We start from the raw sequence: 23,874 nt of genomic DNA, 5'->3' as shown, positions 1-23,874 counted from the left end.
GTCTGTCTTGTGCTCAGCACACTCTACCCTCCCCCAAAGTCTTCCCAAACCAAAGGACTTTCAATGGCTATAAGGCCCTCTGCAATCTGGCTCCCTGTCAAGTATATGACCACTTCTCCTACCTCCCACTCACTCTGCTCGAGACATGCTGGTTCTCTTGCTACTCTCCAACACATCAAACTCACTCCCACCTCAGGCTTTCTGCCCTCGTTCTCTCACAGAGAGAACACACTTCCCCTAGAAAGCAATCAGCATACCTCACTCCCTTCCTTTAGGTATTTGGCCAAATGCCATATCTCAGTGAGCCTTCCTTGAACCAGGTTGAAATTGAAACCATACCCCTCTTTCCACTTACTATTCTCCTTTCCTGCTTTTATTTCCATACCATTACTACACATACCCACTATATTACAATTATACATACACCTATGTGCTTATAGCCAGTCCCCACCACCATGCCCTAAGGTCCATGAGAGCAGAGATTTTTGTCTGTTTTCTTCACTGCTATATCTTCAGTGACTCCCAGGCTGACTCACTGGCACATGGCGGTCATCCAACACGAAATTTTTGATGAGTTACTACAGGCCTTGCACAATGCCAGGCACTAAGGAGATACAAAAATTTACAGGAACAACCCCCATCCCCCAGAAACTCTTGGTTTAGTTGGGAAGTTGGATAATTGCTAATACCTTATAAAGTCAGATTTCTAAGGCTGACACCCTAGAAACTACTTAGTTCCTCCCAGACACTGTGACTGCACCTAAGAGGAGATGCCTCCCGGAGGAGGGTATTTTATGGGTTGTGGTTTTGTGGCCGAACCGCCTGGTTTCACATAGACACTGCTAGCTTGGACTAAAGCTAAAAATATTTTAGCTTTTTTTTTTTTTAATCCTCATTTGTGCTTTTTCTATGCACATTTTTTTTTATTAAAATGGTAGAGGATAATAATTTTCAATCTTGGATTATATGCAACTTTGAGTCAAATAGGCCCATATAACAAAGTGTCTAACTGAACTTTTAGAGAGAGTTTCTCTTGATTCAAAACCATACCTAGAACAACATTAGGATGACTACTATTTAAAAAAACAAAACTAAACAAAACAGACAATAACAACTGTTGGAGAGGATGTGGAGAAACTCGAACTCTTGGGAGTTGGTGGGAATATAAAATGGTGCAGTCATTATGGAAAACAGTATGGCAGTTCCTCAAAAAATTAAATGCAGAACTACCATACGATGCAGTATTTCCACTTCTGGGTATATACCCCCCAAATTGAAAGCAGGATCTCAAAAGAGATATTTGCACCCCCATATCCATAGCAGCATTGTTCACAATAGCCAAAGAGTGAAAGCAACTCAAATGTCCATCTACAAATGAATGGATAAGTAAAATGTGGCATACACATACAATGGAATATTATTTGGACTTACAAGGGAAGGAAATTCTGACATATGCTACAACATGAATGAACCTTGAGGACATTATGCTAAGTGAAATGAGCCAGTCACAGTGTATGGTTCCACTTACGTGAAGTACCTAGAGTAGTCAAACTCATGGAAACTGAAAGTAGAATGGTGGTTGTCAAGGCTAGGGGAGAAGGGGAATGGGGAGTTGTTTAATGGGATCGAGTTTCAGTTTTGCAAGTTGTAAAGGTCCTGGTGATTGACTGCACAACAGTGTGATATACTCAACACTACTGAACCATACGCTTAAAAATGGTTAAGATCGTAAATTTTCCATTATACATATTTACCACAATTAAAATTTTTTTCATTAAAAAAACACCTAGAAAAAGATAAGAAATCTCCCTGTTGGACATTTAAATACCTGGGCACCAACTCTTTCTTGTGCAAGCACATCGGTCTCAGTAGATCAAAACAATTTTTTAAAAGAAGGAAAAACATCAGCAGGTATTAGATGGTCTACAGTGGGAATACCACAGTAATCTAAAGTTTCTCTATATTCAACCCTTCCTCCATTTCCTGAAATGATTGTCTTCTGATGAAATCAATAGTCCCCAAGTGAGGAGTGAGCTAGAGGATACTTTTCACACTTAGGATTCACCATCTACTGATGTAGCCTGTCACAAAGTATAACTGGTTCATGAGAGACGGTGCCTCCAAGAGATGAAATGGTTAAGGAACTAATGATATGGATCTTGAGGCTTAATTAAAGACTGACCGGCGAATAAGATTTCTTCTCATTGCAGGCAGAGGACCCAGCATGAGGAAGACAGAGAGGCCTGACAGGGAATAGTGTATGTGTCAGCATTGGTTTCAGTGAATACTTTGGTGTTTGTAGCCATGAGCATGCATAGGAAGGACTAGTGATAGAAGAGAACATTCTATTCATTATCTTTGGGAAAATTATTTAATCTCTCTAAGCTCAGTTTTCTCATTTAAAAAGTGGAGATAGAACTGCTAACCTCACAGAGTTGTTGCAAAGGTTAAATGAGATTAACTGAAATGTCCTGTTATACTGACTAGCCCATGAGACACATAATAATTGTTAATTATCAGTATTATTCTGGAAATCATGAAAGATCTCATGATCCAAGGCAAAGAATTTTAATTATAGCCTGTAAAAATGAAAAGCCAATAAAGGGTTTTTGTTTATTCTTTAAAAAAAAAAACGCTTAAGAGCTGTATGACTAGATGTACATTTAGAAAAAAATATTCAGGTGACATTTTAGAAGTGGACAAGATCACGGAGCAGTAAAGGAAGGGAGACAAGTTTGGAGCCTGGTACAAGTTCCAGGTGACAAATAAGGAGTGTGCGAACAAAGGTAACTGACCAAAACATCCAAACGGATCATGTTTATTCTCAGTCAGCAGGAATGGGAATATTCAAGTGAGCATGGGAAAGGTTTCTTTTTGTTTATTTCTCTTTGTGTCTCCCAAGAGGAAAAGAGATAGCAGTAAAAATAATAAACAAAGTTTTCCTGCCCTAGGCCCTATAAGCAAGTAGCCAAGGTCTATAGTGCTATGCAGGGAGCAAACTGACTGCAAGTTCTTCTGAAACTGAACTTCCCAGAGCCTGAAACATACAGGCATAGGACATAAATACTGGGGAGATTCCATCACTGAGAAGATTCTCGTTGAATTATTCACTCTCAGCTAAAAGAAGAAGCTGCTTCTGGTTAAACAGTGAAATAGATTCCCAGATGGATCTGGGTATTTGAAAAATCTTTTGTATAATCCTATTTAGATACAACAAGGATTTTAAAAATATTTTTACTAGCAGTACTCTTTATTTAAATTAAATCATGCACAGATCAACAATATATAAAAGACATGAAAGTCTTGAACTGTTTTTGACTAAATATGGATATAATACATTTGAGGCTGGCATGGAGAAGATGGGTGGGAAGGAAAGAAATTTCCTCTCAACAGCCTTCTCCACGATCCTTCTAGAAACCAGTTTGAAAACCACTTATGCACAATGAGCAAAACTTTTACCCTTGCACAGAAGGCAGCTTTTTCAGTTTGGAGTTTGAATGATGCCAAATGGGAGTGCACAAGTTATAGAGTGAACTTTTTTTTTTTTTTTAACATCTTTATTGGAGTATAATTGCTTTACAATGGTATGTTAGTTTCAGCTTCACAACAAAATGAATCATTTATATATATACATATATTCCCATATCTCTTCCCGCTTGCGTCTCCCTCCCTCCCACCCTCCCTATCCCACCCCTCCAGGCGGTCACAAAGCACCGAGCTGATCTCCCTGTGCTATGCGGCTGCTTCCCACTAGCTATCTACCTTACGTTTGGTAGTGTATATATGTCCATGCCTCTTTATCGCTTTGTCACCGTTTACCCTTCCCCCTCCCCATAGCCTCAAGTCCATTCTCTAGTAAGTCTGTGTCTTTATTCCTGTTTCACCCCTAGGTTTTTCATGACATTTTTTTTTTAATTCCATATATATGTGTTAGCATACGGTATTTGTCTCTCTCTTTCTGACTTACTTCACAATACAGTGAACTTTTAATATATTAAGCGTATATCCCCACCCACGCCACCTCTTTGTTTTCTAGACTTTACCTAGGAGTCAGATAACATTAAATCCTCGGGGTCAGAGCCAAAGCAATCACAGCCAGAGAACAAAGAATTCTAGTCACATAGGTTCTGGTGATACACATTTCAAGCCTAAAATTATACTTCTGTAAATCCATGTCATAAACCATAGCTTTATGAAATGTGGTTTTATAATTTTTTTAAGTCTTTATTGAATTTGTTACAATATTGCTTCTGTTTCATGTTTTGGTTTTTTAGCCACAAGGCATGTGGGATCTTAGCTCCCCGACCAGGAATCGAACCTGCACCCCCTGCATTGGAAGGCAAAGTCTTAACCACTGGACAGCCAGGGAAGTCCCAAGATATGGTTTTTTAAAATATCAAAAAATAATACTTTTAGAAGAATTCTAAACTTATCAGCATGAAAAATAAGTTTAGAAGAAGTCTTGCTTGGTCACTTAAAGAGGAGAATAAATGCTAGTTAATTCATTAATTAATAATATTTCTGAAATCAGAGAAGTCATGGGCATTCTGACCGCTTCGCCCCATTCCTATCCCTTGAGAGTGGGGAGGAAAGAATGACCAAAGTTCCATTAGCTCTGGGGAATTCTGAAAGCTGGGCCTCACTTCCCATGCACCAAGGGAAGAGACAACACACCTAGCACAGATTTTGATACATTTATCCCACCATCAATATGGTCTGGCAACAGTAAATTTAAAACAGTTTAGGGAGAGAGGCACTGCAAGGCTGGGTCCCAAAGGGCCATGAGAAGTATCTGAAAGCTTCCTGTGCCTCCAAGAGGAGCAAGGGAAGTGGCCAAATGAGGGCCCCAGTATTGGAGCAGGAATTTCAGGCTTATTTCCCTGAACTAACCAAGTCAAAACTTTAAATGACTTAGTAATCACTAATTTAACTGAATTTACCTGATGTTTTCTGCCGGTGGAGATGGAGCTTTGAGGTAAAAAATGAATTCAGTTATAAGAAAATAAAGCAAGCACATTTTGTGCAACTGAATTTATGACTTGTGGAAATCTGTACCCAAACACTAATAAAGAATATTTTTGCTATCAAGAATCCCAATCTATGCTAGAAGTTAGCTTTATTAAAGCATCTTCAGATGGATCATAAAATTTAAAAACAGAGATATACAGTAGTTTCTCCATAAGGACAATAACAGAACCGTATTTTATTACAAAAACCCTTGGGGGCAGATGAGTTTCTCAACTCAAGACTATTTTAGATTTTATACAGGTAATATGTAATATTATATATTACCCCAGCAGGGTCTGGGATAGCACATCACAATCAATCAGAATATGAATATACACACTACATGAGATTAAAAACTACAGATAAAGACAAGTCAGTGCAATTCAAGTTTTGCCTCCAATTTGTTTCAGATCAGTCTAGGTTTTGCTGCTAAATGAGTTATTTAAAAGCTTTCAGTTTTCAGAGCATCTTGAATTTAAGAATTGAAGATAAGGGATTATGAATCTGTAGAAAATTTCATATGGTTCAGAGAAGGTATCAAAACAAAGTGAAACTTGAGTTGCACCTTGAAGACTTGGAAGGACTCTAAAGGGGAGGGAAGAAAGACATACAGACAGAAGCAATGACCTGACTACAAGATGTAAGAGAGGACAAATATGAGTAGGAAATCCAAGTAAATCAGATTGGAAGGGTTGTGGTAAGACCTAAGATTTGAAAGGTAGGACGAAGGAGAAGATAGGAGAAGATTTTGGAAGGTCAGGCTAAAATTAGAGAATTTTTGTAGAAAGCACTCAGAGGGCACAGTGACTTTCAATCCAGAGAGAGTCGTGATTATTGGTACACATGATCAAGTGCCAAGAGCTGACAGCTTCTATGACAAGACACAACAGCAAGGGGAGAAGCAGGAGGCTCACACTGGTCCTGTCCCAGAGACCAGTACCAGACAAGATTCTGTACAGTGTTGAAGGGTTTGGTCATCTTCAACCTCTGTTCAGAATACACTCAGGACCAAGACTTTAAGATGAAACAGCAGGATGTCTCAAATGGCAGTCAACAGGAACCAGATGTCCCCATAACACAGAAAACCACTGGAGGAAGAAAAAGGAATTCACGTTTCATTAGTTTCAATACAATTACAGGAGTACCTCACACTTGGTACTTATTGTTTAACTGCTGTTTTAGTTAGGAGAGGTTAGTTTATGTTAACTCTCAAATCTAAAACATTTTACTTCTTGCTCAAGTTCCATGGCCAGCACTTGTCTGTGGAATTCTCTCCTGTCTACAGTGTCCCAGAAACTTCAGTTGACAGAGGTTCTACCATATTGTGCCTACACCAGCTCGAATGTGTGGGGTCCCAGTTTGCCTTGGCCCAAAAGAGACATGTGTCTTTTCTACTTTCTATCTATTGATGGCCCCAAAGGAGGCTAGGAAATGAAGGGAAACAGAATACTTAGTGAGTGCTAGCTAAGTCACAACTGACTTATTTTATAATAATTTTATAGATTATTTTATAGATTTTATAGATTTTATAATAATTTTAATTTTTTTAGAAATAGATGTCTCAGGATAACTTTGTGGAATATTGAAGAAAATATAACTTTACTTAGCATTAGTTGTAAATATATTCTTGCTTTGCTTATAAATCCACACATTGTGAATTATACTGAAAATTCTTTCCATGCCAAAATGCAAGACATAAATTAGACAATACTGAAATAATTCAGCAAATTTTAACTCAATAAAGCTTGACATTACCTTGTGAATTTTATATTTGCTTGGGTATCTATCCCTTACCCCAAGACTTATTATAAAAGCAAGCCATTGCTTTATTTACCAAGAAATAGTATTTATCTGTAAACATTTTTCCAATCAAGAAAATGTTCAATGATTATAAAGTGGGCATATGATGTTTTTTCTTCACTTTTCCAGATAGGAAGCAAATTCAGTCCAGGGCAGTGGTTGGGGGTAGACATCATCTTGTCAATCAGGACTATGATTTGGAAAGATTAATCTGATGCCAATATTCCAAACGGGCTGAAGATTGTAGGTAAAGAAAGCAGCTAAGCAGCTAATAAAAAGTTTAGCTGTGAAGTAATGATTGTGTGCCATTTCACAAAAGAAATACTTCATGAACAGGAACCTTCTTTCAGGCTAAGACAGGGACAATTCAGCCTACAGTGTCTAAACTTCATTAGGACAGAGGTTACCATGCAGAGATGATGTCTTGGGACCACTGGATCTTCCAGCTTCCCTTTCCATTTCATTGGTGCCTTCCCTTAAGTCAGAGGAGATAAAGCTGCTGTGGCACTGACTGTGCCACAACCACAAGCCCTGACTCACACTATTGGTAAACAGAGTAGAAGTACTGTCACAAGGCCTGGGGCTTGCTGAGGAGGAAGCCTGAGATAATAAACCCCAGAGCTTAATTTAGAAGAACACTTACAATGATAGGCTTATGAAATAGCACTTTACTGCCATTAACCAAAAAAAGAATGTGGTGGCATTTCAAAAAATATAAACTTTGTGCTCTTTTTCATTCATAGATCACCTAAAGATGAAAACTTTAACTGCGGGGGAGCAACCTTGCTAGTTACCAAACTTTACGGCATTCTCAATTTTTGGCGGAGGCATCCACTTTATTTATCTTACCTGTGGTCGGAAATAACCATTGGTTATTTGGGGGGCGGGGGGGGGGTGTTGTCTGTCTGTTTATTAGTTTAATTTGGTTCTGTTTGAATTGGTCTTGAAGTTAACGTGCTCAAGAATTTGCAGTAGAAAGAAGTTCTATGAAGGCAGCAGATTCTTGATTTTTTTTTTCCTTCTCTAAGATTCCCCATTAAATGCCCACATTCAACCCAATAATAATTAGAGGTACAAAAAAGAAGTGAAGAGTAAGCTCAACACGGTAAAATTCTACCTCCATGTGTTTCACTCATGTAGCTTTGTTCCCCTAACACTTTTCTAGGCACAAGACACCTATAGGAGAATAAAAGCAAGCTATTGGTCTCCCCTCCTGCCCTTCCTTCTTCCCCCAACCCCTTCCCCAGCACACACAAACACACACAATCACTCATTTCTTTGAAAACGATAATTACCATCAGAAACATGCAAGGTTAAATAAAATGTTCTTTGGACTTACTAGTAATTCACCTATGCTTCCCATTTTTTTTGAGACTCTTTAAGAAAATGCAGAGAAGGGTGCTGTGCCAGATGAGTCAAGAAAAGCAAACTACAGTCCTCATTTTCAAAAGAGGAATGAAGTTGGAGGCTACAAACTCCAGATAAGTGATGGAAATATTATCAAAGATATTAGTAAACATGGTTTGTGAACTTATAAGGGGGAATGATGGCTCACTAGAAGACGTCATGTATACTCTAAGAACAAGTCATACAAGACTGAGTTCATGTCCATTTTTGAAGATTCAACTCATGAGAGAGCAGGAGAACCTTATGGCTATAGTGAGTGTATCTAGATTTCATAATACATGTGGTCTTTCATAATCTCCATGAACTCTGATTAAGTGTGGGCTGGATGCCAGTACAGATGGGTGACTTAACTTAGAGGTGAATAGCTAAACACCCCACGTTCAGGATCCATGCCCAGCTGAGTTAGTTTTCTAGCAGCTTGACACAGGGCTCATTCTCAGAGCTCATTCTCTGTGTTACTTAACCCATTTATCAAGAACTTCCATTGGGACCTACGTATCAGGGACATCAAATCTGCACAACTTAAAATTATAAGGGTTGTTGACAATTAGCTCCAAAGAGATCTCAGCAAGATGAAATAAGGAGCCATATCTTAAAACACATGAGAAATAAAGCCTTGCTTTAGAATTTCTCTCATAAAAGCTGAGGCATCTTTAACTTTTTAATGCTTCACCTATCATATTTGTCTCATATTTTTCCTAATGTGCTATTTACCCATAAATTGCCTTTCTGGCTGTCTGTATCTTAAACTTTAATATATAGTGAAATCTAAATACTTTTCCTTTGCAATTTTTTCAGTGCCTTTATATTTAGAATTATTTTTCTCAGCCAAAATGCAGATAGAGGGCTTCCCTGATGGTGCAGTGGTTGAGAGTCCACCTGCCGATGCAGGGGACACGGGTTCGTGCCCTGGTCCGGGAGGATCCCACATGCCGCGGAGCGGCTGGGCCCGTGAGCCATGGCCACTGAGCCTGCGTGCCCAGGCCACAACAGTGAGAGGCCCGCGTACTGCAAAAAAAACCCACAACAAAACAAAAAACAAACAAACAAAAAATGTAGATAGAAATTAACAATACTTTTAACATTGTTTATAGTTTAACATTTTACCTTTAATTTTTCAAATTATTTCTAATTTATCTGTGTGTATTGTATAAGATTAGGCTTCAAATGTATTTTTGTTTTAAATATCCAAGTGTCCCAATAATTTATTGACTAATCTATCCCCTCCCCTTTAATTTGGCATGCTTCCTTTATCACCTCTTATATTCTTGTTTTTCCTAGGGTGTGCTAATTAATTATCTTTCCTAGGGTGTGCTTATTAATTAATTAATTATCTTAATTATTTATTTACAATTAATTATTTTTATATTATATTTTAATATAATAATATAATATAATATATTATAATATATAATATATTTATAATTAATTATAATTAATTAATTATTATAATTAATTATTAATTAATTAAAAACCAGAAGACTAGCAGAAAAGATCTTCAACAGCTAAAGATATAAAGAAGGATAATTACAATTGCAAAATACCTAAAAGTATTTTAAAGGTTTAATTTCAAAACGAGAAAGAGAGCTGGCCTGAAGTGGGAAGGAGGAGAGAAAGTATGATAGAAATTTCCCATACAATATCAGTATTCCTTTAGAATTAATATCCAGAAGAGGAATTGTACTGTCAATGGATTTCATATTTATGACTTTAAACATATATTGTCAAATTTCCATCTGTCAATGTCATGAATTTAAAATTCCATCTAGTAGTATATTAGAGTTTGGTTTCTTACAACAGCTTAAAACCTAATTAAACATTTTAAGATTGTATTTTTTCAAAATGCAAATAGCTGTATTTTTTCTGAATGTAAGAGTGACGTCTATTCATTGAAAACATTCAGAAAATAAAATATGAAGAGGAATATTTAAAAAGAAATTTATTTAAATTTATTTAAATTTTAAATTTATTTATTTAAAAAGAAATTTACCGTACAACTCTGCCAAATTCTAATCTCTGTGTTAAGATCAGCAAAGGAAACCATCCTCCTTTTTCTGCATGTCCCCTAACTCTACTTGAGCTTAAAAACCTACTTTTAAAGCAAGTTGGAGAACTGTTGGAGTAACAATTATCACCACATGACTGGAGGGATGTCCACAAGCCATAGGAACTGCTAGTCCTGCCTGGGTGTTACTCCACCTTAGGAAAACACCCCCAGAATGATAATGGTGGGAACACTGTCATTAGAGTTTCACAGAGCTAATTTAAATACTGTCACATCCTGGCTGTGTGACCTGGGTGTGGTTCTAAGTATCTATTTCCTCTCTATAAAATGAGATATCATTGGACTCTTGTGAGAATTAGATGAAAAAATGAATGGATGGCATTTGACAGTGCTGAGCACACAGTAGGTATTCAGTAATAAATGGCTCCCTGCCCCTCTGTTAACTGCATCTTTCCTGAGAGAGCCCAGGGGTATGCGAACAGAGCAGCCACATTCTTTGTCCTTCATTCCGCAGTAAGACCAAGACAGAAGTTTTACTAGGAGTAGTGGCCACACAGGTTTCCCAGTCATCGTCCCCCACTGACCTTTGACCAAAGTTAACTTCTGTGGCAACTACCCACAAGGTTTAAGAGACCAGTTAATGACCCAAGACCTTCCTCCTATATAATATTTTCCATTGATCCCTTTCCATCCATTCTTTGTCCTGAAGTCTGGCAGACAATTGATTCAAGTGCATAATATTATAGAACCTCCCCAGGGTAGAGGTAGTGGAACAGAGCCTAGTCTGACTACAAAGCTAGTAGTGGAATCACCCGAACCACCTCTCATGTTTCTAAGGGTGGGGGTGAATCTAAGGATTATAGGGAAACAATTTGAACAAGACATCATTTATCATTAGCCAGTGTGAGAACACATTATAATGTAACTCAGGGCCACAGAATCAGTGAATACTATGTTAGCAATATTAACCAGAGTTATTCATTCAAGAGAATATAAAGTCAGAGTATCACGTTAAGTATTGACAATCAGTAATGCCTGAGGCTACAACATTTGCAATTCACAAAAAGGAACTAAGAGACTAGAAATTTGATTATTGTAGTGAGGGTCCTAGAAAAAAAGTGTGGGATTAGGTCAAAGATATCAACAGTGAAGGGGTTAAAGGAAAAGAAATGCTGGAAATAGAAGAAGAGAGAACTATTAAGAAAGAGATTTTGACTGTGAGACAGCCCTCCCAGCCCCCCAGGCCTAAGCAGTGAGTCCTGACCCTCATGGGAGCAAGAGACCAAAGGGAGCTATGGAGATATACCTTGGGCAAGGTGTCCAATTTCCCCACACTACCCACAAACTTGTAGAACTTCAAGAAAATTACCTAAACTCTCCAGTATAATATGATGTGAGCTTTCACAGGGGTTCCATGTGGTTTCAGCTGAGGGCAAGTGAATCACTAATTTCCTCTTCACGACCACATGAGGGCATCAGTAGCCCCTCACTATGGACTGCTGGGCAGTGAGAAAAATCCACCTGCAGGTAATGGCCTCACTGAAGACACACTAAGACAACCTCTGTCAAATAGTGAAGGGGTGGGCTGCCACGTAAGTGAGTTACACAGCCAAGAGTTGTTTAGACATTTTGGTAATGGCTCTTTCCATGGGGAGATTGCCCTTCTCCCTATTTCCTCTCTCAGACAGAGCTGAGTACTGTTTTCCCCATCCTTAGATATTTGGAAATGCTGGCTCTTCCTGCCTAGGCCCCAGGGCCTCCATCTTAGGTCTTCATGTTCATGGTTACCTGCCGCTACTGTTTTAGACTCTGTCTCAGAAATTTCTCTTCAGCATCTCCCCTAGGGTCCAGCACCCACTCCCTGAGTCAAGTCCCCCAAGCACGGTCCCCCATTTCCATCACCATTTCCTGCTTCCCCAGCCCCTGCTCCCACATTCCACTTCTTATTTGTCTCTACCTGGTCACAATATTAGAGCTCTTTGACCAGCTCCTCCCCTGGCCCTATTAGATTAATTCACCCTACATTGCAATTTTTTCTGCAAATTAATTTATGAACTGATCTAAATATATGATCCTTCAAGGTGGGGGTTTTGGTCTGTTTTGTTCACTGCTGTGCCCTGAGCATCTGGAATGAGCCTGGCACCTAGTTAGCTGTTAGTAAATATTTTTCTGCGTTAATTAATAAATCACATTAGAAATGAATCCTTTCTTCCCACAACTTCTCCTCTAGCTTCAGCATCCATCCTTCAGCCAGAAGGTCCCCTTCTCCTTGCCATGGTCAACCCAGAGCCACCTCAAGAACTTGAAAGCCACATTTATATTTTTAAAGAGAATCAACCCTCAGAAGCTGTTTTGTTTTCTTATAAATTTTTAAATACCTAAGACTCCATATTTACATACCTTACAAATATATATTATCAACTTCCTTTATTTAATCTTTTGGGGGGTTTCTTAGTCTCCAAATCTTTCAGGTAGAAAGGAATGCTTTGAGAAAAAGACATATTCTTCTCTCTCTGTATAAACTCATAGAGCGTGACTTTGATGTATGGGATGGCACATACTTTAAATAAGAAAGGAGAACCAGACGTTAAGAATTTGAAACTACTGAGGGAGTGGCCTAGATGGCGGAGTAGGAAGAAACTGAGCTCACCTCCTCCTATGAGCTCACCAAAGTTACAGCTATTTACAGAACAACTATTGACGAGAAAAACCAGAAGACTAGCAGAAAAGATCTTCAACAGCTAAAGATATAAAGAAGGAACCACAATGAGATGGTAGGAAGAATGGAGACGTGATATAGTCAACATCCATACCCCTGGGTGGGCAACCCACAAACAGGAGGATAATTACAATTGCAGAGGTTCTCCTCAAGGAGTGAGGGGCCCAAGCCCTACATTGGGCTCCCCAGCCCAGGGGTTCTGCATCAGGAAAATGAGCCCCCAAAGCACTTGGCTTTGAAGGCCAGCAGGGCTTACGTTCAGGGGAGCCAGAAGGCTGTGGAAAATAATCTGGGGGAGCTCGCTCTACAAAGAGGACACTGGTATTGGCAGACACAGTTTTGGAATCCTTCTTCTAGCTTATTAGCACTGGGACCCAGCCCTGCCCCCTGCCTTTTGGCACCAGTACTGGGATGTCTTGGGCCAAGCAACTAGGCAGAGGCACAGCCCCACCCACCAGCCAGCCTGATGCCTTAAGACCCCCTGAGCCCACAGCCACCCCACGTCCCAGCCCTGCCCACCAGAGGGCCCAGGATCCAGTCCCACACACCACTGTGAAGCACTAGTCCCAGGTCCCTCAGGGCCCTGCAGTCAGAGACCCTAGGATCCAGTTCTACCCACCAATGGGCCAGCACTAACCTTGGAACCAGCCTCACCCACCAGTGGGTAGACACCAGGACCCCCTGGGCACTGGCCCAGCCCACCAACAGGAAAAACAACAACTCCAGGATCCCAGGGCCCTGCAACCAAAGACCCTGGGACCCAGATCTGTCCACCAGTGAGCCAGCCGTAGCCCTGGGACCCACTGGACTTTGGCCTCACTCACCAGTGTGCAGGCACCAGCTCTGGGCTCCCCTGTGGCCCAGCCCTGCCTACCGACAGGTCAGCACAAGCCCCAAGACTCCCTGGACCCTGGCCCTGCCCCTCAGCAAGCCAACACCAGCTTTGGGGTACCCCAAAGCCAGCCAGACATGTCAGGAACTGGCCTTGCCCATCAGCAGGCTGGCGCTAGACCTGAGACCCCCAGCTCTGCAACCACCCCTCCAGAACCCAGCTCTGCCCACCAGTGGGCCAGCACTAGTCCTGGGACTACCCCCCCACCCCCACCCCAGGGCCTTGCAGCCAGCAGCCTCATGACCCAGCTCTGCCCATCAGTAGCCAGCAGCCTCCACTCAAGGCAGGGCCTGGCAACCAATCGGAGCTGGAGCCAGCCACGCCTACCAGACTGCCCACAGTAGTCAGCCAGCCACAACAGAAGAACCCATGCAACCCAAACAGATGAGACCACTAGAACGTATAGCTCTGATGACCAGAAAAGAGGGATGCATAGGATGTCTCCTACTAGAAGGCACTTCTCCAAGGTCGGGAAACATAACCAACCTACCAGGTACATAGAAATAAAAACAACAAATTAGGCAAAATGAGGGAACAGAGGAAGAAATATGTTCAAAACAAAGGAACAAGATAAAGCCCCAGAAGAACTAAGTGAAGTGGGAGAGGTGATCTACCCAATAAAATGTTCAAGGTAATGATTGTAAAGATGCTCAAAGAACTCAAGAGAAAATTGGATGAACAGAGTGAGAGGTTAGCAGTTTTTAACAAAGAGTTAGAAAATATAAAGGAGAACCAAACAGAAATAAAGAATACAATAACTGAGATGAAAAATACACTAGAAGGAACTAGTAGTGGATTAGATGATACAGAGAAACATCAGCGTGCTGGAAGACAAGAGTAGTGGAAATCACTCAAGCTGAACAGAAAAAAATTTTTTAAAATAAAAAGAAATGAGGACAGTATAAGAGAATTTCAGGACAACATCAAGCATACTAACATTCACATTGTAGGGGTCCCAGAGGAGAAGAGAAAGAAAGGAGCAGAGAGCATATCTGAAGACATAACAGCTGAAAACTTCCCTAACCTGGGAAAGGAAACAGGCAACCAGGTCCAGGAAGTGAGTCCCACACAAGATCAGCCCAAAGAAGATCACAAAGATAATTAAAATAGCAAAACTTAAAGATAAAGAGAGAATATTAAGAGCAGCAAGGGAAAAACAACAAGTTACATAGAGGGAAACTCCCATAATGCTATCAGCTGACTTTTCAACAGAAACTCTGCAGGCCACAAGGGAGTGGCATGACATACTCAAAGCAATGAAAGGAAAAAACCTACAACCAAGAATACTCTACCTGGCAAGTCTCTCATTCAGATTTTATGGGGAGATCAAAAATTTTACAGACAAGCAAAAGCTAAACCCCAGCTTTGCTTGCTATTGACACCACCAAACCAGCTTTATAAGAAATGTTAAAGGGACTTCTCTAATCGGAAAAAAAAAGGCCACAACTAGAAACATGCAAATTACAAAAGGAAAAATCTCACTGGTAAAGGCAGATATACAGTAAAGTTAGTAAATCAGTCATGTATAAAGCTAATAGGAAGGTGAAAAGACAAAAGGAGTAAAATCATCTATATCTGCAATAAGCAGTTAAGGGATACACAAAACAAAAGCACATGAAATATGATGTCAGAAACAGTAAACTTGAGAGGGGGAGTAAAAATGCAGAGTTGTTAAATTGTGTTTGAACTTAAGAGATCAGCAACTTAAAATAATCACATGTGTACATAGATTACCTGTAATATCTTTGTATGGTGACATTGTAACTGGACTTACCATGGTGATCATTTTGAAATGTATAGAGATATCAAATCACTCTGTTGTGTAACAGGAACTAAAATAGCGTTGTAGGTCAATTATACTTCTAAAACAAACAAACAAACTCATAGAAAAAGAGATCAGATTTATGGTTACCAGAAGCAGGGGGTAGAGGGAGCGGAAATTAGATAAACGTGGTCAAAAGATGCAAACTTCTAGTTATAAGATAAATAAGCACCAGGGATGTAATGTTCAACATGATGAATATAATGAACACTGCTATACGTTATATATGAGAGGTGTTAGGAGAGTAAATCCTAAGACTTCGCATCACAAGGAGAAAAATTTTTTTTCTGTTTCTTTAATATTGTATCTACGTGAGATAATGGGTGTTCACTAAAATCACTGTGATAATCATTTCATGATGTATCTAAGTCAAGTCATTATGCTGTACACCCTAAACTTATAGTGTTATATGTCAATTATATCTCAATAAAACTGGAAGAAAAATGAATTTGAAACTATTAATAAGTAGCTTGTGCTGCTGCCACTCCACGTTTTAGGTTTTAACAGTGACACAGAAATACGTTGGCTTTGGAGCCCACTGAGTTCAGCCACTATGTGCTTGACCTCAAACAAATCATTGCAGGCTCCTGACCCTGAGGTACCAGAGTGTAAAATGAGGGCAACAATATCTACCTCACAAAGTGAATGGTGTGAAGACAAAAGATTATATATATGAAGCAAATGATGCAAAAATCTGGTATATAGTAAGTGCTCAATAAATTATAGTTATTTTTAAATATTTCTACTATTACTCAAGAGGTCACTTGTGTCATAATGAACTGTGTCTTCAATTAAATTAAGAAGCCACAGGATGATGTTGATGTCTTTATGGCCTAAGTAGTAGAAATCATCTTGTCTTCTTTTTTCATTTCACCAAAGTATTTGGTATTTTCAAATACCAAACTAGAGAAGGTTTTTGCCCAAAGTCTCCCTATCAGGTGTCCTGGTTTTCTGTCCACTAACCATAGTTCAGGTATAGTTTACCTGAGATGGAAATAAGTGTGCTTTTCTTGTTTGGTACAATAGGATAGAGCTCTATTTTTAAATATAAAAGTTATTAATATACAGAACACACATTTCAAAGCTAACAATCTAAAAAGAAAATAAATACCAAAGGACAATACTTTTGGTAGGTTTTTCATTAATATTTAACTGATAGTGTTTATTTCAATACCAAATCTTGATAACTCTCTTGACTTCCATTAACATAAGTCCCTTTCTGGAAACTGTAACCAAATCAAGGATCTAGGGCTTCCAGCCCTCTTAGTATCTTTTAGATGGTGGCTCTTCTCATCAATCTCTAGTTTCCTTCCTCTAGTTAACCAAAGGGTAGACTTGCCTTTCCTTTCCCCCCTCTCTCTTCTATGGTCACAAAAGCACAACTCCTCACGTCTCCGCACTAGTTGCAGTCTAGGAACCAACATCTTAGGTGCTGCACTGGACCCCTACCGAAGTCTTGTCTCTCCAACTAACTAGCAGAGCTATGAGGTTTTGGGCCAGTCACATCACCTCTCTGAAAATTCAGTGCCCTCATCTCCAGAACTATGTAACCTTGAGTTTACTGAAGCTCAAAGAATCTATGACTTCATGATTCCTCACCTTGCCAAGTGTCATGTATAAATGAAGATTAAAATGGTTAACTTTAAAGTTAGTAGAAATAATAATAATATAGGAAAACAAATTCAGTAAAACTAGGCCTCTTGCATAGACAATCAAAATATTGATATAACAAATTTCTGACAGATTCAGCTGCTCCAATTTCTTGGAACCCAATCAGAAATCAGATCAATATTTTAAGGGTCTCTAATGAGTTCCTTTCCTCAATTTTTGATTCATGCATACGTTTGTGCTTTGTCCCTTTCAGATTGTAAATTCTGCCAAGAATGGGAATAGATTTTTTTCTAGCTCGGTATCTATCACATAATAATCCATCAAGAAACACTTGATAATGGAATATTACTCAGCCATAAAAAGAAACGAAATTGAGTTATTTGTAGTGAGGTGGATGGACCTAGAGTCTGTCATACAGAGTGAAGTAAGTCAGAAAGAGAAAACCAGATACCGTATGCCAACACATATATATAGAATCTGAAAAAAAAAAAATGTTTCTGAAGAACCTAGGGTCAGGACAGGAATAAAGACACAGACATAGAGAATGGACTTGAGGACACGGGGAGGGGGAATGGTAAGCTGGGACGAAGCGAGAGAGTGGTATGGACTTATATACACTACCAAACGTAAAACAGATAGCTAGTGGGAAGCAGCCGCATAGCACAGGGAGATCAGCTCGGTGCTTTGTGACCACCTAGAGGGGTGGGATAGGGAGGGTGGGAGGGAGGGAGACACAAGAGGGAAGAGATATGGGGACATATGTATATGTATAGCTGATTCACTTTGTTATAAAGGGGAAACTAACACACCATTGTAAGGCAATTATACTCCAATAAAGATGTTAAAAAAAAAACACTTGATAACTGATTAGTGACTCACCAATTAACAAAATCTGCCTTTTATTGACAGTTATATGGATCCCATTTGACAGCACTGTAAAAAAATATGAAATGCATTGAACACTTTGACTTTTATTTGGTTTATGGTCTCCATAGTTTACTCTTTCATTGGGAAACCTATCAAATAAATTTACCTGGTCCTGCATTTATGCCAAATTATATGTACTGTGAATTCCATAATTTATTTGTGCTTTTCATACCACATATTCTTTCAGTAGTTCCACATTTCAAGATATTGTATCTGGTGGCATAGACTGTATAACCTAACAAAAAAGTATACAGTTAAAAGTGCTCATATTTTACAATTCATTCAAACCCGAACCGTAAACTTCCTTTAAATAGAAAAGGGCAATACCTTTACTAATTCCCAACCCTTGTTAAACTCTTACATCTAATTTCTCCATTCTTGTTCCTAGGCTACATAGCATTGCTGGAAAATTTTTTATAAACCCCATGCTTAAAAGTGTCTTGGAGACGGGCTTTCCTGGTGGCGCCGTGGTTGAGAGTCCGCCTGCCAATGCAGCGGACACGGGTTCGTGCCCTGGTGTGGGAAGATTCCACATGCCGCAGATCGGCTGGGCCCATGAGCCATAGCTGCTGGGCCTGCGCGTCTGGAGCCTGTGCTCCACAACGGGAGAAGCCGCAACAGTGAGAGGCCCGCGTACCGCAATAAAAAAAAAAAAAAAAAAAAGTGTCCTGGAGTAAGAAAATAAAGGACAAATACGAACAGGGTCATAACCTGTAATTCAAATATTGATGGCTAATACATGTGCTTAAATGAAAAGCCAAGGTAAAATTTAACAACTGTTCGAAAATTCAGTTTCCTTACTTTGTTATTTCTGGCTTTCAACTGTTATAATCAAAGGCACTGATTTCCCATGAACATCAAAGACAGCAGATACACACTATAAAGTGCATGAGAAAATTTTGTTTTCAGTTTTTTGCCAAAATTGCATAGATACTTCAAAGGGAGAAACAAAGTGTGAGAATTCTAGACTCATCTATGCTCGTCACCAACTTGAGATTTGTTGTGAGTTCCTTATTGTAATCATCAGTGCCCCTTGTTATTATCTTTTCCTTTCCCACATTCAACGCTGACTAAGTCTTTTATTCTGGCCAGCTCATTTAACCTGTCTAGCAGATTCTGATAGATTCTTTTTTGTCACTCATCAAGCTCATAACAAAGTAGTGAAAATTTGGGAGATTTTGAAGACTTGAAGAATGTTAAATGAGGGCTTCCCTGGTGGCGCAGTGGTTGAGAATCCTCCTGCCAATTGCAGGGGACATGGGTTCGATCCCTGGTCCAGGAAGATCCCAAATATCACAGAGCAACTAAGCCCGTGTGCCACAACTACTGAAGCCCATGTGCCTAGAGCCCGTGCTCCGCAACAAGAGAAGCCACCGCAATGAGAAGCCCGCGCACCGCAATGAAGAGTTAGCCCCCACTCACCGCAACTAGAGAAAGCCCATGCGCATCAACAAAGACCCAACGCAGCCAAAAATAAGTAAATAAATTTATTTTTTTTTAAAAAAAGAATGTCAGATGAAAAGGGTATTTAATGGTGATGTAGTGGAGGTGCTGGAAAGATAGAGATTGGAGATAGATATGGGTACAAGGACTCCCAGTAGATACCCAGATATGTAAGCCAACGCTCAACATTGTGCTCTGTGGAAATCCACTGATTGTGAAGTAGCTCACCTACATCCTCAACCTTCTCTTGGATTGTTCCTCCCCCGACCTTGACCTGACAGTAGGTCAAAACTCCCCAGCAGTGTCTACTTCCGTCAATCCTCAGAATTACATTAATATAGGAAGCAACATACTCTGACCTCCTCCCAGTCACTGCCACACCATCCCTCTATCACCAGCTCTCAGCAATGCCTCATTCATTGACTCCCTGTCCCCTTCTTGCTGCTGTTTTCTACTGACCTCTAGACCCTTCAGTATCTCTCTTGATAATTTAGCCTTTGGCTTGCAGTCTTCTCTCAACTGATTCATGGCAATGTCTTGTTAATCTCAATGTCCATCTGAATGGCCCTTTCCACACTCCAGCCTCAGCATTTTTACACCACCTCTGTACCTTCATTGAAGCACCCACATTTACCTTTGGCTTGTTATTCTGCAGAATTGCTCCCTTTCAAGTTTTTAAGTCTAGATTTCCCTTCTCTGACAACACCTAATCCTTCCTCCCTTTCCATGTCCACTGAAATTGCCGCTCAGTCACCCTCAGCCCAGCTTTCAGCCTGTTCGTTCCTCCCTTACCTCACTTCCTCCTTTATTTGCCTTCTTTTCCACTCTTGGCTCTGGTAATGAGCAAGTTTAATAAAATTCCTATTAGTACTCCAGAATCCCTTATGCCTTCCTTCTTCCATGACCCTGGCCTTGGCAAGCCCTAGCTCTGAGCAAACTGTCATCTACTTTCTCTGCTCACCTATCAGGCTGCTGAATATTACTGAAGAAATCCTCAAACTTGAGTCACCTGTTTCATTCCAAAATCTGGCCTCAGTTGGGCCTGCACTGCTGTTCACGATTTTGGAATTTACCTCTGAATGAGCCTCTATCACATGCTGTATCAAACTGTTATTAGAAATCTCCAAGTCTACCCTCCTCCTCTTCTGTTTTCTTAATAATGCTCTATATGATGTAAATTTAATCGCTTTCCCTTCTCTGTACTTCAAAATTTCAGCTTGTATTGTATAATCCATCCTCTTCTTCTTTGCTCCTTTTTCAGAGGCAGGCATTTCTGTCCTGCTGATTACATGTGTCCATTCCTTTCCCAACTCCTCCAAGAATGTATTCTATTCATCATCACACCCACCTCTTCCTCAGGCATACTTTCTCAACCTACAATTACATCCAGGTCTCCCTCATACTTATACAAATTTCCCTCAGCCAACCTACCCCCATGAGGTACCACACTTCCTGTATCTTCTTGCAATCATCAGATGGAAAAGTGTCTACGCTTGATGCCTCCAACTTCAACTTTCATTTACTCCTCAATTATGTGCATCTGACCAAACAAGGTCAGTCTCTCCAAGGTCACCAATGACCAACTAGTCACATAATCTTTTTCATTAATAAGCATTTTCTCAAAGAACATTTAAGGACATGGGAAACTTCCCATGATATAATGTTAAAATTTTTTAAGTAACAAAATTAAAGAGTATGGTCCCAATTTGTATTTTTTAAAGTGTTGGCAAGCATGTTAACGTGTGTGTCTGTTCAGGAAGGGAGTGGGATTATACGAAGTACCTAGAATAGTCACATTCATAGAGTCAGAAAGTATATTGGTAGATACCAGGGGCCGGCGGGTGGGAGGGGGGGAGGAGGAATGGGGAGTTGGTGGTTAGTGTTTAAAGGGGACAAAGTTTCAGTTTAGGAAGGTGAAAAATTGGGGAGATGGATGATGGTGAGAGTTGCACAACATGTGGATGTACTTAGTGCCACTGAACTGTACAGTTAAATATGGTTAAAATAGTATGTTTTATATTATATAACTTTTACCACAATAAAAAAAAAGCATAAAAAAAGTGAGGGGGGAAAAATCCACCAAAATATTAAAAGTTATCAGATTAAAAATTACTGGTAAAGAAGTCAGATTACAGGGCTTCCCTGGTGGCGCAGTGGTTGAGAGTCCGCTTGCCGATTCAGGGGACGCGGGTTCGTGCCCCGGTCCGGGAGGATCCCACGTGCCGCGGAGCGGCTGGGCCAGTGAGCCGTGGCCACTGAGCCTGCGCGTCCAGAGCCTGTGCTCCGCAACAAGAGGCCGCGATAGTGAGAGGCCCGCGCATCGCGATGAAGAGTGGCCTCCGCTTGCCACAATTAGAGAAAGCCCTCCCACAGAAACGAAGACCCAACACAGCCAAAAAAAAAACCACAAAAAACAAAAAAAAACAAAATTACTGGTAAAGAAGTCAAATTACGGGGCTTCCCTGGTGGCACAGTGGTTGAGAGTCCACCTGCCGATTCAGGGGACGCGGGTTCATGCCCCAGTCCGGAAGGATCCCACGTGCCGCGGAGCGGCTGGGCCCGTGAGCCATGGCCGCTGAGCCTGTGCGTCCGAAGCCTGTGCTCCGCAACGGGAGAGGCCACAACAGTGAGAGGCCCGCCTACCGCAAAGAAAAAAAGGAAAAAAAAAATAATGAGTCAAATTACGGATACTTTTTATACATTTTTATGCTTTTCCAAATATTCTTTAATGAGTATTACTTTCATAATCAAAGGGGCAAAAAAGGATTGAAATATATTTTTTTCCTCATTCTACTTTCTCAATCCCCTAACGTATCTGGCCCTATTGATTGCAAGTCCCCAGAACTCTTCCCAGGACTGTCCTCACAGGTGTGCAGTCTGTGCACTCACATAGGGTCCCATACTTAGAGAGACTCTGAACTCAGTTCAGGGCTCCTTCTGTCTCCATTTTGAAATTCTCAGTACTTTTTTAACAGGGGCCCCATATTTTCATTTTGCACTAGGCCCTACAAATTATGTAGCTGGTCCTGATTCTTCCCTTAGCTACAGACACTACATTCTTTTTTTCCTACATCTCTAACCCCCCTTTTCTATTTCATTATTCCACTCACTAAATTCAGTTTTTTATAATGGTTCCCATCACCCACCTTACCCCTCTCCTTTGTTATTCTCACCAATGGCTTCAGCTTTCACTTTGTCAAATGCCACCTAAATATGCTACCTGAATCTTGAGCTTCAAATCTGTGTTTCCACCCATAATCTGGATATTTCCACAAGGATGTTCAATTAGCACTTCATACTTAACATGTCCAAAAAGGAATATAGCCTCTACTTATGTGTTCTTCCATGACCTTCTTCTTCCCCTCAACTTTATATTTTGGAGATTTACTCTTGTTGATGTATGTCGCTATAGTTCATTTATTTTCACTGCTCTATTGTATTCCACTATTTGAACATACTTCAATTTATTTCACCATTCTACTTGAGATATATATTTGGGTTCTTTGCCAGGGCGGGGGGTAGGGGGGAAGGTTCATTATTTCTCATTACATCCTGGTGCACACCTGCAAAAAAAGTTTCCTGGATTATGAAGGTAGGAGTGATATTGCTATGTCATAGAGTACACAGAAATTCAACTTTATTCGACAATACCAAACTGTTTTCAAAGTGGTTGCCGTCAAACTCCTAATTTATCCTGCTGCCCCCGTTTAACCCTTTACCATAAGTTTGTTTTCTATGTCTAGGGGTCTATTTCTGTTTTGTGTATAAGTTCATTTGTATATTTTTTTAGATTCCATGTATAAGCGATATAATATGATATTTGTCTTTCTCTGTCTGACTTACTTCACTTAGTATGATAATCTGTAGGTCCATCAATGTTGCTGCAAATGGCATTATTTCATTCTTTTTTATGGCTGAGTAATATTCTATTGTATATATGTACCACATCTTCTTTATCCATTCTTCTGTTGATGGACATTTAGATTGCTTCCATGTCTTAGCTATTGTAAATAGTGTTGCAATGAACATTGGGGTACACATATCTTTCACACTACTATATATAAAATAGATACCAACAAGGACTTACTGCATAGCACAGGGAAATATACTCAATATTTTGTAATAACCTATAAGAGAAAAGAATCTGAAAAAGAATATATATATGTGTATAACTGAACCAATTTGCTGTACACCTGAAACTAACACAACATTGTAAGTCAACTATGCTTCAATTAAAAAAA

Source organism: Delphinus delphis, chromosome 4 (genome assembly GCF_949987515.2).
Source record: "Delphinus delphis chromosome 4, mDelDel1.2, whole genome shotgun sequence".
Classification (NCBI taxonomy): Eukaryota; Metazoa; Chordata; class Mammalia; order Artiodactyla; family Delphinidae; genus Delphinus; species Delphinus delphis.
Note: the sequence above shows the minus strand (reverse complement) of the source record.